General features: G+C 44.4%; 1 protein-coding gene and 1 long non-coding RNA gene across 2 annotated transcripts in view; one reads left to right on the top strand and one right to left on the bottom strand.

Annotated features, from left to right (window-relative positions):
• MTSS1 (metastasis suppressor 1) overlaps positions 1 to 16,435 on the top strand; it is a 117,328-nt gene that overhangs the window by 48,431 nt on the left and 52,462 nt on the right. The window lies entirely within an intron of this gene.
• On the bottom strand, positions 630 to 8,553 carry LOC103916371. Its single transcript, XR_663578.1, has 2 exons — positions 8,448 to 8,553; positions 630 to 1,639 (listed from the first exon to the last, which is right to left on the bottom strand). It is a non-coding gene; the product is annotated as an uncharacterized LOC103916371 (long non-coding RNA).

Raw genomic sequence — 16,435 nt, 5'->3', positions numbered from 1 at the left:
CTCTTGCAGGCAGCAGGCAGAGGCAGGCACAGCATCTGAGTTAGGCCATTGTACCAGCGGGTCTAAAACCAGGCTCTGCTCTACAGGGAGCCGGGGTCTGCCGGTCTCGCAGTGCAGGCAATCTGAAATACCACTCTGGAGGTCTGTGATGGTGTAGTCGCTGCTCAGATCGTGACCGTTAATGTCTAGAGATAATTTTGGCCTAGCAGTAATAAATTCAGAACCACATTAGACTTTATTTCATCTGACACGTAGGCAATGATTTAAGTCTACTTTTCTGTATTAATAACTACATGCAGGAGGGAGTTTTTAGCCCTACTTCACTGCTTCAAAAGAAAAATCTACATGCTTTGAATTACACGGTGTGTACAAGCTAGGTAACAGGTTATGGGATTGTGCTGCTTCCTACATGGTAACACTTACACATCTTGAATATTACCATAGAAAATGGTCCCTGGGGACTATTCAGGATGGTTGAATATGCAGTAAGTTTGCAGTTTGTTGAAAATGTCTGGCAGCAATGTCTCATATTTAAGTGTGTATCTGTTTGTAATGGGTTTCTGTGGCTGGCTCTTCAGGATATGGTTTTCTGCTGCTAATCTGAAATGCAGTCTCTGAAGCATAAAAACTCCAAAACAAGAAGATTTATTTTCTGTAGAGTATGATTGTCACTTAGTTGGATTTTGTGTATTAAACTGGTTTTGTTTCCATTTTTAAGTTTAGGGTTTATGTAGATGTATATCACCTTGTCTAGGGAAAAGTCCATAGCTATATGTATGCATGCAGTTTCTTACAACAGCAGGGATAAAGCTGTGGTGGTACTTGCAGGGCAGATTCTGACTGTGTGAAAATCCCCCTAAATCATTTATCTTTGAAGATGCCATATAGGAAATTTGAAGGTATTGCAAGCTACCCAGGGGAGCATAGCATAGAGGATAGAAAGCCTTTCACTGGAGGCTGCTGGCTTTTAATCTCTTTGTGCATGGGAGATAACTCATTTGAAGACTCCACCCAAAGGATGAGTGTCAACAGGAAGGGGGGGCATTCAAGGGGCCACTGAAGATAAGCTGCCACCCCATGTCTGAGGTTACCATTCCGGGTTACGATGAAAGAAACCTTGGTGGGAGAGCACTTCAGTGTTGCTGCGTGGCATCTGAAGAGAGGGCTTTCCCTTGCAAAGTTGCTTGTCTGGGTCCCATCTCATGTTTTTTAAATTCTGTGTTTAAAATAATCTTCATATGAAGAAATCTCTCTTGTTGCTTAATAGCTTCAGGCTGGCTTTTGAACGTTGACTTTCTATTTACACACCTGATTTAAATGTGTTGCATCAGATTGAAGAAACAGCATGTTATTGGCAGGATAGCTTCTTTGCACATCAAATGGCTGTAGAGGGTGGCAGATACTATAGCTGGCAACTGTATAATAAGAAAAAAGTCTTGCCACACTGGTGGAGCTCTCTGGCATCTGGGAGGTCTGGATCCAAACTGTGTGGCTTGGATCTGTCGCCAGTAGGGAAGGTTAGCTTGCTCCCAGTCTTTGCTCCAATTTCCAGTGCTACTGCAGCAAAGTCGGGGGTCCTGCGCAGAACTGGGGGTTGTTTTTTGCATGTACTTGTTAACTTCATTGCACAGCCAGATATCTGAAAGGAAGAGGTAATTAAAGAAAATAAATAGGGTGGGTAGGGAGTGGGGGAAACCTTTGGTTTCTCTGTGGCACTAGAATTGACACTTTTCAGATTGTTTAGGCCTTGTCAGAAAACGTTTTGTTCAGCCTTTGTTTTCTATTGAATCCTGTGTGCTTGGTTAGCTTCTTTCCAAATTAAAAAAAAAGCTCCATACATGGATTGAAAGCTTTATCTGTTTATCTCCTCATTAAAAAGACTGTCTATGAAATGTGCTGACAGGGCTTTTACTCTCTTGCTTTCTATTCTCATCACATTTTCCACTGAAAGCCTCCCCTCTGCTATTTCTGTTCCATAGTAAATGGGGCTTTCTGGTGGTAGAGGCTCTGGACACTGTTCCTGGCTCCTCATGGGCTGTGTTCATCGCCTCGGGTGGGAAACCTCGAACGTGGAATTTGGACAGCAAGGAGGCTGGTTTGGGCGTATGGGCTCAGTTCCCTGAAAGGCAGTTTCCACAGCCTGGAGGTCCCAGTATCAAATATGGTGGGAAGCACATCACAGGTTGTCCTCCAGTTAGATACTTAAGCAAGAGGCCACATTTTGAGAACAGCGGGGGGAGCAAGCTGCCTGAGCTGGTGAGAGAGACCTTCAGTGGAAGCTGAGCTTCTCAGGAAACTCGGTCTCAGGACTTCTGGAGCCACTTTAACCAATTGCTGGGCAATTTGCTTGGGAAAAAAAAAGTAGGCACGTTACACAATCCGAACCACTTAAGAGATTGCTAGTGGCTGAGTCTCCTTGCAGCCATATCATTAATATTGGTATTATAGTGGAGTGATGAGTAAGTTTTGATTACAGAAGGAATTGTGAAGACTAACTTTTGCCATAAGTTGTGTTTGTACTAATGTAATTGAAATTCTACAAATACAAGCAATAAGAATGGCCACTATTATCCCAGCAGTGATAACGTGAGGTCTGGACTTGAGATGCTGGATCAGTGATCTCCAGCCTTTGCCGATCTCCATCATTGGCATGGATCATCCATCGCTGTTTGCTCTGCGTTAGCTTTAACTTCCGTCACACGTGAGCAGGTTGGGAGAGTCTGGTGGTTTGTGAACTGCCATGTTACACCATTAAAAAAAGATACAGATTTTTATACACGTCTCTATAATCAAAGCATAAGTGTCTATTTTTGCTTCCCTTTGCAGGTAAGGGAGTTACTAGATTAAGCCATATAAAATACTGTGGGTTTCACTCGCATGCATTTGTGTGCGTCATTCTCCACTGTGATGAGAGAATTTAAACAAAAAGAAAAAAAGGAAAAAACTTCTTACTGTAATAAACAAAAATGCAAAATCAGTGCAGGAGACACATCAAAGTGCTCACGTGCCAAGGCCCACAAAAGACACAGTCGCCTGCGGGGTAAGAGCGTGGTCATGGATGGGCAGTGTAAACACTTTGTTCTGGTTTTTGCTCAGCTTTCGCCTGCTCATCTCTTGTACAAAAAAAATCCCGTGCAGCAACGTGAACTTTGTGACGTTTGATATGTAGAGCAGACAGCTGCAGGCTCAATTAATTCCCCCCTCTGACTTTTTTCATGGTATTTTTTTTCCAGAAGGCTGTAGTGACTTCCAAACCCTCACGGGTGAGTGGCATTTACGGCTTGTTGACTTTGATGGAAATGAAGCGCAGAGTCCTGTTCGCAAAGAGAGCGGGTTTGCATGTGGAAGTCTTCACTGGGTGTCTTTGTGGGTGGGTGGACAGAGCTGCTGTGTAATCCCTGGGGGGGGTGCTTCCCCATAGCTTCACTGGCCTTCGTCTAGCCCAAAGCAAATGAAATTTTGGGTGCTGGGTGCAGGAGGCTGAGCCTGCCTGGAGTAAGAGCGAGCCCTGGGAGGTGAGAGCAAGCAGCAGGCTACGAAGCGGAGGGGAAAGCAAAGCATGGCAGCCTGACGTGCGGGTGCTCAGGCACCCTCTTTGGAGCCTTGTGTACTGTAAACACACCTGAGGAAAAGTCCTCCGCGCCTCTCTTCCCCTCCACCCACCCATGCAATCTTCCCATGTCTTCTCTTCGGTAAGCAGGAGGAGAAGCTCATTAAGTGCTCTCTGCCAGCGCACACACCTGTAATTTAAACACGTTCATCTATGACAGCCCAACATGCCTGGTGGTGTCTGACACTTGGATGGCAATACCTGCGTGTGGGAGGGAGGTGCGGATGAGGAGTGGAGCCAAGCGCGGAGCTGGGTGGGGGGCTTGCTGTGGAGCCCTTACCGGCTTCCTAATAAACGTGGGGAAGGGGGCAAAGCGTGGGACAGTGCATGGGCATCTCTGCTGGGAGAAAGTGGGAACCCACCCGTTCCTGTCTGGCTGTCTGCTTTAGAAACTGCCTGTCTTGAACACGCCTGTGGATCTGTGTGTTGTTTTTGTAGTCAAGGGTGTTGTGTTGTGGGTTTTTTTAATAATAAAAAGTGATTAAAGAACAGGCTGTGCTAGGCTGGTTGACTAATTGCTTCATTTTTTAGCTAATAGATTAGATTTTGTCAAAAGCACTGTCTCCCCTTCCCCAGTAGTAAAGCAGCGTGATGCCAGATACATGCCTGCTTTATGGTACCCTTTTTTTAAGCTTCTGGCATCTCACATAGGTTACTGTGGGATATTCTAATGACGCTGGAGTTATTAAAAAAAAAAACCTATCTATTACATTTCAGGGATGTTTGGGCTTCACGCTTCAATAGTGCTAATTAGATATGTGACCCATTTTCATTCTGCTTTAGCTCCTGGGGATGGTGGAGCCTCATTATAAGTGCAAGGATAGAGAATGCCCATGTTCCTTACTCTAAATAGCTTCTTCAAAACATGCCCAAAGGGCTTTAGGGTGTTTTTTGTGTGGACACTGATTATGTTTTCGTCGTCTTTAAGTGGGGAAGTGGGACGGGGGGAGATTTCTCTTCCCAGAAATAAATAATTGAACATTTTTTTCTTTAATTTGGAAAACCTAGTGGCAAATCAAGGTCCTCTTGAATTTTAACTTTGCCTTGTTTTATTGATGAGGGAATAAACTTGAATACTTTTTAAGCATAAAAATGCTTTTAATATTACAGTAGCTTCCCATTAACTGATACTTTTAGCTAATAGAGTGTGTGCAGCCCATCTCTTCATGAAATGCGCCGAGTGTCTGGCTGGATGCTGACGAAAGGTTGCAGCCATGAGAGGTACTTGTTGAGAAACAGCCTGCCAAAATGCACGTTGTGATGCAAAACTGAGGCTGGAAGGAGCAGACAGCCTGTTCCAAAAACTGCTCTCAGAAAGCTCTCAAGTTTTGTGCTCTTTTTGGCAGAACTCAGTTGTTTCCAGAAGACTTGTAGACAGCAAACAACCACTCCCCCCAACGATGGAAAATGCCAAACTCACTTTGGGGAGATCCCTGGGTGAGACCTGGGGGTAAGTGTAAGTGTATTAAAAATAATATAAATATAAATGAATATAAGATAATGGAGCGTTGCCAGGCAACTGTCAAAGGAGCTCCGGCTCCTGCATCTCTCTGGGCTTTGCTGAAATGACCTCTTGTATTTCAAGCATCTTGCCTGCCTGTGTATGAAATGGTTGTTCTGAACTTAGGTGATACACCTCGTAGGCAGCAATTTAGCTTGTGAGTGCTGCTGTATTTAGTGTTACAGTACTGATGTCCCTCTAGGCATCCTGTGCTCTCTTAAAAAAAAAAAAAAAAAAAAAAAATTCAAGGAATAAGGGTAAAGACTAGCTGGAGCCAGCTCTCAGCAGTGCAGCGGTCACTTATGACTGAATAAGTAAATTTTTGTGATTTAGCTGTGTCGGTGGGGTTAATCTGAAAGCAGGCAGAAGGAGGAACTCTCCTGTCACTTTGCTTTTAATGACTACGCTAAATGAAAAGGTAAGCTGGGTTTTACCTCTGAATTTACTGGTCTGAGGACTTGTTCATAAACCTGTGCCTCAGAGGCTTGCTTTAAAATTAAGTCCACTAAACGAGCAGGCTGTGGCAGAGGAGTTTGAGGCAGGTTAGTATAACTTTAGGACAGTTTTCTGGGCGTTTTGCTGGGATGCTCTGACAGGTCCTTTGGTGCAGCGGAACACAGGGCTGTGCTCTTTGCAGCTCCTTCCTTTCCCTGATAGTTTGACGTGTGCGCAGCAGATGATGAACTTAACCTTTTCTGTTTGCAAAGGGGCAGGGAAATAACCTTTTCAAAAGCTGTGTTTATCAGTATAAACATAACTTTTTACATTGTAAACATGGGCAATATGACTAGTTTTTGGGCGGCTGCTTTATTGCTTGTATCATGTTCCCATTCGGAGTATGTTAGGTGCTGTCATCTGTCTCCACCATGAGAAAGCTGCTGTCTAAAAATGCCCATTGGACAACAGGATGAGATGGAATCCATGTAGGAATTATTTAAGCTGGAATCCTACAGTTATTTAAGTCCATGCTTATCTTAATTCACTGTAAACGTGCAGGGCTACACAGAGCGAGTAAAGGTTAATGCATTTATAAGCCTTTGAAGATCAGAAACAAACTTGATTTCATTTTGAATTTGCATTCAGTTGTGGGCTGCCTCGTTGCTAAGTATTCCTCAGAAGATGTTGGTGGCATGTTGCATGGCTGTTTGCTTTGGTCATGGGTTATTTTGCAGTTTTTTATCAAAAATCCATTTCCATGTTTTTCCTCGTCTTCACCACTTGTTTTTCTTAATCCCGCTAGTTTCATTTTTTTCTCCTGCATATCTTATTCTCAGAAATTTGAGCTATTTTGGCTCACTACAGAGTTTGAAAAGAAAAAAAAAGTTATTGAAATAACTTTTGAAGATTTTCCCTGCGTAGAAACATTGAATAGAAGTTAGCTACTGCCAGGGCAGAGTCTTCAGCCTCAGTTGATGGTGTCCTGAGAGTTAGTTAATGTTGCACTGCGCAAATGTACTGTGCTCTGCAGCTGTTGATAAACTAGCTTTTCCTTGCAAAAAAAAGTGGGGAAAACTGCCTTTCGAGTGATGATTTGGCTGAATTTTTTGAGTGCATATATGCAAACGCAGCTTACTCCCCAGGAAAGCGTCTGAGTTAGTGGTGCTGCGGCGGAGTGCATCTTGCCTGCTTGCTCGGAAAGGAATGCGGCTCCGTGTCGGGCCCTACGTGCCGCACTGTTCTTTTGCATTCCACCAGAGATAGCGCCTGGGACTTTCTCTTGAGAAGAAAACCAGAAAGCACCTGTTACTGCCGGCAGCTGGTGCCTCAACAGCAAATGGACAGACGGACGGATAGTTGAGGGCTCCTGCATTACTGCCTAAAGAACAAAGCAACACATAGGCTTGTAAAGTCCTGTTCGGGAATAAATAGTTTGTCTTGAAGAAAAATGAATGGTGTTTTGTGGTGTGACTGAATGGATCATACATGCCATGGATGTGTTATCTAGGAATTTTTAAGGAAGCTGACGGCCACATCCCAGACGTTTTTTTTTTCCTTTAAATTAGCTCACCAACTAAATATGTTGAAATGATGCATGTATAATTGACTGAAGCTTTCTTCTTTGGTGTGGCTGAAGTATAAGGGGATAAGGAAAGGGCTTTTACGAAATTGTGGGTATGTGTGCGGGATTTTGCTGTAAATAAGATCACAAAGTCCAGATACGTTCTCAGACATAAAGACAAGTAAAAAAAAAAGAGTTGATTTATATGTTTAGTCTTTCAAAATAATATTTCAGGCTGGATGAAACAAACTCTTTTCAAATCTTCTGGATTAGACCAGACAGAGTAAACATCTCTAAATAGCACCTTCTCCTGTGAGCACTGCATTCGGCAACCAGGCACGCAGGGAATGGGTGCAGAGTTTAAAGCATCTTAACCAGATTTTGTTGTTCCACTACCTGAAGAAGCTATTGGCGGATATTAACGAATGGTTGTTTTTGAAGACTTGGTGTTATTACAGAAGAACCATTTAAACATGTTGATCTGTACAAGATGCTTTGTTTGACTGTCTGGCTGGATGGCTGGGTGCGTTCTCGGCATGGGGATCATGATGTGCCAGTAATTGCAGTTAAATGAACATGGCTAGCTCTCAGGCAAATGAAACCTAATTTGTCACAGCTGTCAGAACGATCATGTCATGTTTGTTGCCTTCAGGAGCAGTTCTAGGCTGCAAATCCTGTTAAGGTCCCAGCGTTTTCTTGTTAAATATTGCACAGCATGTTTGCTGACCCTAGTATTTATCTTGGTGGTTTTTTTAAAGGCAAACACACCAATTCTGTCTCTTACATAAGCTGGGGTTGAACTTCTGTGAACCTTAGTCATGTGGACTAGAGCTTGTTAATTTGGTGGACTTCAAGGACTTTGGCATAACAGTAATTTGAGGGCTTGCATATAACCGTAGACAGATTTGCTCACGGATTCGTACGGTCAGGATTTTGGAAATCGTGCTTTAAATTAGCTTTTAAAGAGCAGCCCTCCCAGGCTGGATTGAACGCGTAGTTACGCTTTACATCAGCAGCAGCAGCAGACAAAAGCAGCACAGCAGCTTTGAATTTTGCATTCGTGCCAGCAGGAAATACAGTAGAATAAATGCAAGACTCCATTCGTAATACCTCAAAAAAACACAGTAAGGTGTAGGCCTCTTGAAATCCCCCTTAGTCATAATTTCAGTATTTATTTGCTTTTGTTTGTAGATTAACAGATTGGATCTAAATTGGATAGAGCAAGTCCTGTTCTGTAAAACAAACAAATGCTAATTTTTGGATGTCAAGCCTGAGGGAGCAGAGAGCTTTCCTGCTCTATTCTTCTTCTAAAAAAAGTATTTGGATCCCTGAAATACCCGTAGGGGTGATTTCTCCTCCCTCTGTGCTGGTGGCTGCCGTAGAGCTCCAGAGAAAGAGGTGAAGGGTCTGTGTCCAGTAGCGTGTTACAGGGCAAGGCTGGAAAATGTCAGTGGTGTTTATGGAGCTACCTGGAGGGGGAAGAGCTCTGACCTTTCAACAGAGAGGTCGTGCAAGCACATTGCTCATGGTGCAACACATGCACTGGCTGCCCCTTTTCTTGGTCACCGCTGAGTCTTGGGGAAATGGCGAGATGTTTCCCCGAGCTGCAGCTGCCCCTGTCTACGCCACCTGCTCCAACCTCTCGGGGATGATGTCGGGGGCACAGCTGTCTGCGTCCACCATTAGCTTACCCCTGCAGTGGCTACCCTGGTGGGATGTCTCCAGGGCTTTCCTTTCCCTTGTCCACCCTTGCTCCTGTGGAGCAGTCCCCAGCCCTGGCGCTTCCCATCTCCCTGGCAATTCAGGGGCTTGGGAAGGAGAGCAGGGCTGGCTGTGGGAGGAGCAATGCTGCTTGCAGGTGAGGGTGTAGGAAAGCAACTGCTGATCCTGAAAATCGCCTTCTGCTCTTGAAATGGGTCTGCCTTCTTCCAGCCTTTCTGCCTGACCTCCCCTCCCGTACCATCTCCCCTAGGCAGAAGTGCCACGGCCACACAGGACTTTGCCTTCATTGCTGGGGGGCCTTGAACCAGCTCTGGTGCTGCCTGTGCCTCACTGTATATATAAATACACTTGGAAATGTAGGCATGGGGTGTACTGGAAGAAGAATAAATGAGGGCAGATAGAGCAGAGCTGGTAAAATTGATCCCACAGAGCTGCCTTGTTAATGAAGTTTTGAGCACATCTAGCTGCCAGAACATTGGCAGAAAGTGAACAGCCTCTTCTTCAAGGGTTTGTTTCCATATATTTTATCTCCAGTTCCTCTTGCATGATATGGATTGGCATGCAAGTATCCCTTCATGAAAAGAAACTGCAACCCCTGATACTCAATGCTCTTAAAAAGAAGTTTCAGTCTTCTGTAATAGCGACACGACAGTTTAATAGTTGATAAAAGAAAAACAAAAAGTTACACATCTGCTTTTGTAGATTGTGGGGACATGACATTGCAGATAAACATTATGAGCTTTAGCTTAATGATTTATTGAAGTGCATTTCTTCATTTTATTGTAGCCTTCAGTTGCTTACTATGCAGCTGTCTGGTTTCCCCAGAGAACGGAAGACTAGCTCAAAGATATAAATCTCTGTTAATGATTTTAAATAGCTATCTATCTGTATACAATATAAAACTTTTTTTTTTGCCCCGGGCGCTCAATCATGCGATTAGGAGAGGATAATCAATAATCCTGAATGCAGAGCAGAGCCGCTTTCGGTCATGAGCCCTGGTGCTCTCAGGCCACGCAGGGCTATTGCGAAGCCCCCTTGCTGCCTTCCAGCCTCTCGCTCTCCGGCCTGTTTCCCTGTTCAGCATCTGGAGGTTTCCAGCTGAAATGGTCCCTCCAAGACCTGCAGCCCACTCTGCATGCTGGAGGAGATGACTATTTTTCCCTGACCGCTCATGTGAGCTGGTTGCCTTATGTCTCTTCTACAACAAGAGAAATAAAGGCAAAGCTGTGCTGTAGCTGGTTGGGAGCACTGTGTGGTTCTGTTCAGTTTTGTTTGTCTTTGGCAAACGAAGGCTGAATGACGTTTGTACAAATAGGGAGGAGCTGTTGTGAAATAAGAGATACTGTAGGCAAATGTACTAAGGAACGTGCAGTGAATGTGAACAGATTCCTGGGCATTAGCCAGGACGTTCCTCACCTCCCATGGTTCGTGTCTGAACCAGCCCTGGAGGGACACTTTTCATAATGGAAAAAATATGTAGACCTCAGAACTAATATTTCCATCTCCCCGCTCCCCCCGCCAATGACCCCAGATGAGTTCCAACAACTGGGATGCGGGACCAGCAAATACAAGATGTATTTGGATGGGAAGGGCAATTACGGCTTCACTATCTTTTCTTTTCTTTACACACATTAGCACCTGGTCTGTCTAGCCATTGTTTTATCAGGAAATTAGTGATTTAGGAGATAAAGTGTGGCTGCAGGGTCCTTAGCTGTACTTCATAGTTTAACTGGGAACACACCAGTAGTGACTGAATATCACTCCACCTTTGAAGCTCTTCAAACGGCTTGTACAAATAAATTTGATTACCATCCTCTTCTCACCAGAGAGATGCTCCCAGCAGAGAAGTGAGCACCAAAGTTAGCATTTAATGGAAGTGTCTGCTTGTGAACTGAAGGCATGGATATCCTTTTAGATCAAATGATTTGGTGGTGTTGCTTCCAACAAGAGCAAGGCAGAGGCTTGTGGAGCACAGCAAACAAGCTTGTGCTACTGCCTTTATTTAGTCTTGAAAGCCAGGTTGTACAAAAGGATGTGGGGCGGTGGTATGTGACTTCCTAGAAGGTCACTGTCACCACTACCATTTCTAAGGGGCAGCCTCTGCATATGCCTAGCACCAGAGGGCTCTTATGTGCTCTGTGGTGTAAGTTATGAAAATCTATTGCTAAATCTTCTGTAGCCTCAAGAGGAGAGGTGGCAGACCTGCCACGCAGAGGAGTCTGGTCATGATGGCAGATTGCATAGTCATTTTGTGTGGAAAACAGGAGGCCAAACCAGACCTACTATCAGTGGCTTTGTGCTCTGCCCGCACTCTTCCTTCCCCTCTCCCTTCCTCCTGTTGCTCCTTGTAGTTTCCTTTGGCCATTTACCACTGGTAGTAACAGTCCTGCCCCTTCATGGCATCATCTCTGTGGGGTCCTTTGCTGGCCCTTTTGTGACATCTGCAAACAGGACTCACTGGAACAGCCCATCTTCCCCTCCAGCGCACCTTGTCCAGCAGCGTTTGCGGGCTGGCTCTAACAGCAAGGCCAGCACCAATTCTTGTAACGCTTTCCTTGATTTTTGAGGGTTCGGTCCACAAGTTCCTAATGAAAAGGAGTTGTTGGAGATAAGATTGCCTGCTGTTAGTGTTCCTGTGATCACTGACTCACTGGTGTGTCTAATGTGTATCCTGAACTTACTGGACATAGTGGGGCAGTCCCAGCCTGGCGAATTGCTTGTCAGCCCCATGTGCTCACCAACTTGGAGACACTGCAGGACTGCTCCATCTTTTTCCAGCAAAGTAGCCAATTTTTGGATTAACACAAGTGAATTGGGAAGGGCTAGAAGCAAAGCACTGCAGGTGAAACCCTGCATGGTATGTTTCTGTGCCAAGTGAACTTTTATCATTGACTTAAAGGCGCATGTGGATAGCAAATAGGGCATCATCATGATTCGTGGTGCTGTTACAGCGTGAGACCTAATAAATCTTCTTACGTGTGCCTTGTACTTAGTTCACATACTTATTCTGGCTACTGGGATTTATTCTTAGCCCTGCTTTTTTTCAGGAATTGCTGTGCCTCTGTTAAATGGGAGCGGTAGGCAGACTGTCTCCTGGGTCAGATTTGCAGTAGCTTGTTTCGAGCAGGTGCAGATGGGGGTAGGAAATGCCCTGGAAAATGGGAGAGAGGGCAGGGGCGGGTTGGAAGTTGGAAAGGGCTGGGTCTGCCCTCTTCCTTTTACTTCTGTTGTTATTTATATTCTTGCTCCGCTTTTTACTTCCTGAATTAATGCACATTTGCAATTTTCAGAAAGTCAATAAATACTCATGGCAAGAAGACCCGTCCACCTCTTAGTTGATCTGTCTGTGACTCTGTATTTAGCTCTTCTGGGGATCTGTATGTGTTGTTCTGCATAGCAGGGTCTAAGTAATATGAACTGTCTTATTTACATAAGGTAAATTAATCTTTTTGCTAGTTTCTGTGTTCTTGAGTATGCAATCATTGTGTGTACTCTGGGACTTGCATTTTGAATTTAATTCCAGGAGTAGTAGTTTGAGGAGTATGAGTATTGACACTATTGGTACTGCTTCCTGTCTGTAGCTGGAATGCCTGTAATAGGTTCTTACTGACTTAAAGAAGATGCTTAGTTCCTGGGGGTGGAGAGAAGCACAAATAAACCAGCCCTACAGACACTGATTTGACAAATTCTCTAGTCTCTTTGCACATGAGAGGGAATGTATGAGTTTTGGTGCTGTGGCTCTGTTTTGGATCTGGAGAACCCAGAAGGAGCTGCACTACCTGATGGTTCCTGGCCTTCCTCTGACCTGAGTTTTGTTTTTAAGCAAGTCTGCCTATATCTATACCTCATATTGATATCTTGTTGTCTTTGTCTAACGATTTCTCTATTTTGTTTCAACGCTGATGCAGTCCATCCGAGATGGAAACGGTGATGCTGAGCTCTGCGCAAATGGTGGCTGGAGTTACCCACGTTGGCTTTTTCTGGAAGTGGCTTTAGAGGGTAGCGGGGTTGAATCCAGCTGGTAGAACAGGAGCTCTCCCATCTGCTCTGCTCTGGGGTGCAATTGCACAGTAACAAGCCTGATCGAGCTGGAGGCTTGTTATTTAAGTTAAGGCACTTGCTGACTCATTGGCAGAAAGGCAGTAGTGGGGAAATACTCTGCCTGCCAACAGACTGTGTACTGTTACAGTCACTGTGGCAGCACGGGAGTGCTGCCTGTCAGGGGTGCCCATTACCTGCCTTTTTTTAAACACAAAATAAAAAAAGCCCTGAAATGGGAAGGAAGAAGAGTTGCAAAGATGATTAAGGCTGCTCAAGCTGGTCTGTGGGGAGTAGTTGGATTTTCAGAGTGCAGATCCCCCTCGTTTCATCCTTCCCTGCCTTTTTCCCCATGAGCTGCCCAGAAGTTTGGACAAGTCCCCCCAGAACTTGACCTTATGTTGACACAGACTAAATTGTTCTTCTCCATTGCTTCTCCATCGTCTCCTGTGCTAATTACTGCTCTGCAAATCTACCCTCTGGTCTAATTTCTAAATTCATCCAAGAGGCTGAGCAGCTCTGAGGATCTGCTGTAAACATGACTTATCCGACAGGCAGTAAAGCTGCTCTCGAGCTCTCCAAGGAGAATTAAGCCTTCGTGAAAGAGACGTCTGTTGGGCAGCTGGTTTTATCAGTCTGTGTTGCAGATTAAAACATGTTTCGATGTCTCTTCTATCAAATCAGGAAGAAAAAAAAAATGTTCTCATTACCAGGTCCCTGGCTGCATGTTAATAGAGAACTAATTGACCAAACGTCAGTCATTTGTGCTCCTTGAAGGAAAGAACCATCTCCCATGTGCTGAGCGTACAAGAGCACAACCTGTGTCTTTTCTCAGGCTGACAGTGTTTTTTACGTCTTGCCCACCAGAAGCGGGAGCTGCTCGAGATACAGCATACCAAGCCCAGACTGCCGTGCCAGGGTTGTATCTGCTCCCACGCTCCTGGGACGTGGGATGCAGTGTGGAGATTGCATTGCTTTTAAAAAGGAAAGGTTTATGGCCTCTCCTAGCCCAGCTGTTAAACATACGCTTTATTCTGACTTTTCCCCCCGTAAACTTCCACTTGTGATGCCTGGGGCGTACCTCGTTTCAGCAGAAAGCTCCAGAAGTCACCAGTTGAAGTTTTGAAGGCATTAATGCCATCTCAAAATTGGCTGGTGTCTGTTGGGGAGGTGAAATCTTGTAGGTAGAAGAGCTTCTCAGCTCTGCACAGGTCACAGGTATTTGGGCATTTCGGTAGCTTGTGGTGACTCACCAGGCTTTTCTTGTAGGAGTGCTGAGAGGTTGAAGCATTGAAGGTGATTTTAGAAGAGTTGGAAACAGAAGGAGATCATGGTGCCTACATGCTGCGCCTTTACTGTTACTGTGCGAACCAAAGTACAAGATTGTAATGGCAGATAAGAGTCTCAGTTTAAGGCCTTCTTAGAAAAAAAAACCCACAAGATTTTGGACTTAAGAGGAAGCCAAATAGATTGCATCTTTCTTGCTTTCTAGTCACGAGGTGGATACATGACTTATCTCTTTACCTGCTTTTATTTTTTGCCAGCTTATCTTCTTGCTGTGTAAGATGAATTTCTTTTGTCTTTGTTCACTTTCTATTATGAGACCACAGTTTTAGTTTTTTACCCCTGTAAAACTAAACATCTCCCATTCATATAGGTACAGATGTCTTAGACATAAATCTTCCTGCTGTAACTGGTCCTGGAGCCCTTTTGCAGTACAGTGTTGCAAAGCTCTCATTAGGGCTTCCCCGTGTCACAATAATATTAGACCCATTAAGCAGTAACCCTCCTTTAACACTTCCGTGAATAGTAGTGCAACGCCTAATGAAAATGCAGTTTTTAGTGGGATGAATGTGTTTATGTTAATGAAGCTATATGCATACATGCTGGAGCTTATGGTACAAATATTTTCCTTGCAAACCCCTGACTGATGTGTTGATAAGACTCTTGGTGAGTCTAATCCTGAATTAAAAAAACATATCGTACTAAACATGGCCTTATAAATACAACCAGTGTAGGTATGAGATAAAAAGAACCCTTTCCATAGTGCAGAACATTTGGTTTAAGAAGTGGAATAATATTTAATAAAAGGCTTTGATTGAACGACCTGCAGTAGAACAAAAATGTTTCATTGCTCTCTGTGAAAGTTTGTCATTTGTTGTTTCTTAATTGTTACGACTATACAACCCTAATGGACGGACCACGGCAGTGGAGTTTGAACCCAGGATCTCTGGATCAAAACCCATGAGCAGATGTTGTCTGAGCTAAAGCACTTATCTATTAGCTTGCAGCCAGTAATGGATTCCTAAGCTTTATGAAATGGTCAGTAAAGGGTGACCAAAGGTAATTTTTAAGCTAAAACTTAAAAAAAGTAAATTTTTAAACTTAACCTGTGTGCCCCATGGTGCAGTCTTAGAACAGGAGGTATTGTGTGTAGTTTGATTCTTGGTAAGTGTATTTGGCCATGGGTTGATGGAAAGAACATTTACCCTTCCCGCTAATTTATCTTTGTGTTTTGGTAACCCTCTGGACTGGGAGCAGAAATCAGGGGGGCTGGTCCTGCAGGCACGAGTGCAACTCGAGTACATTGTGCCTGCGCCTGGGGTTGGAGAACTCAGGTGCTGAAGGAAAGTGAAACAGTTCTAGAGGTCCAGAGGTCAGCAGGGTACATGCATGCTCTGGGATTTTGCTGTTGCCATTGCTGACTCAGCTATGGGGAGGAGGGAAATATGTTTTTCCTTTTCAGAATTGCTTACCAAGCTGTTGGGGAAAAAGAAATTACTCTGGAGGAGGGGGAAGAACCTTGGCTGTCAAGAACGCAGTTCAAGCTTGCAGATACTTTCCTGTATAACTTCTAAAATCCAGGTGTGGTTGAACGATGATGAAGTTGTGCATTATATATTACACGGGAAACTTTATTCAGCTGCTCCAGCGATTTCCTGATACCATAACACCAGCTGAGGAATGGATCAGGCAGAAGGTAAAAGTGTGGTGTTCACACACCACCACATTGAAGCCATTTCTGGACATGTGAGACAGCCCCTTAAGAGTCTATTCACAGCAGCCACAACAGAAAATGAAGACTAGCATGTCCGATTTAGCTGGAGGATAGCTTGAGCAAGTGAAATACGTGTATCTTGAGATCAGCGAGTAGGAGAGGTCAGGGTCTCGGTTGTAGCTCACCGAAAGCTTGCAGCTTCTATCCAGGCACAAGCTCCAGACCTTCTCCCAGAGCTCTTGTTCACACTGTCTCCTCCGGAAACACCAGCCCCATTTCTTGGAGCATCTGGGATTTTCTACGGGACCGCTCCTTCAATCCAGCACTGACCTGGACTGACCCTGCTTAGCTTGCGAGGCAAAACAGAATTGTAGTGAGGGGACTGTGGCTGTAGTAACCAGATCCTGAACAAAATTGAAGGCTGTTAAAGTGTCTGATTGAATTATTGCACTACAGGGGCATAGTGACTCATAGTGAAGCTAATCACCTGCTGCTTTATCTTGACTGCAAAGAATAGATTGCTAGTTAAACATTTAAAGGTCATAGTCACAGAAATTGTAATAGTGT

The sequence above is a fragment of the Pygoscelis adeliae genome, unplaced genomic scaffold (genome assembly GCF_000699105.1).
Source record: "Pygoscelis adeliae isolate BGI_AS28 unplaced genomic scaffold, ASM69910v1 Scaffold103, whole genome shotgun sequence".
NCBI classification, from domain to species: domain Eukaryota; kingdom Metazoa; phylum Chordata; class Aves; order Sphenisciformes; family Spheniscidae; genus Pygoscelis; species Pygoscelis adeliae.
This window is presented reverse-complemented; position numbering and strand designations above follow the sequence as displayed.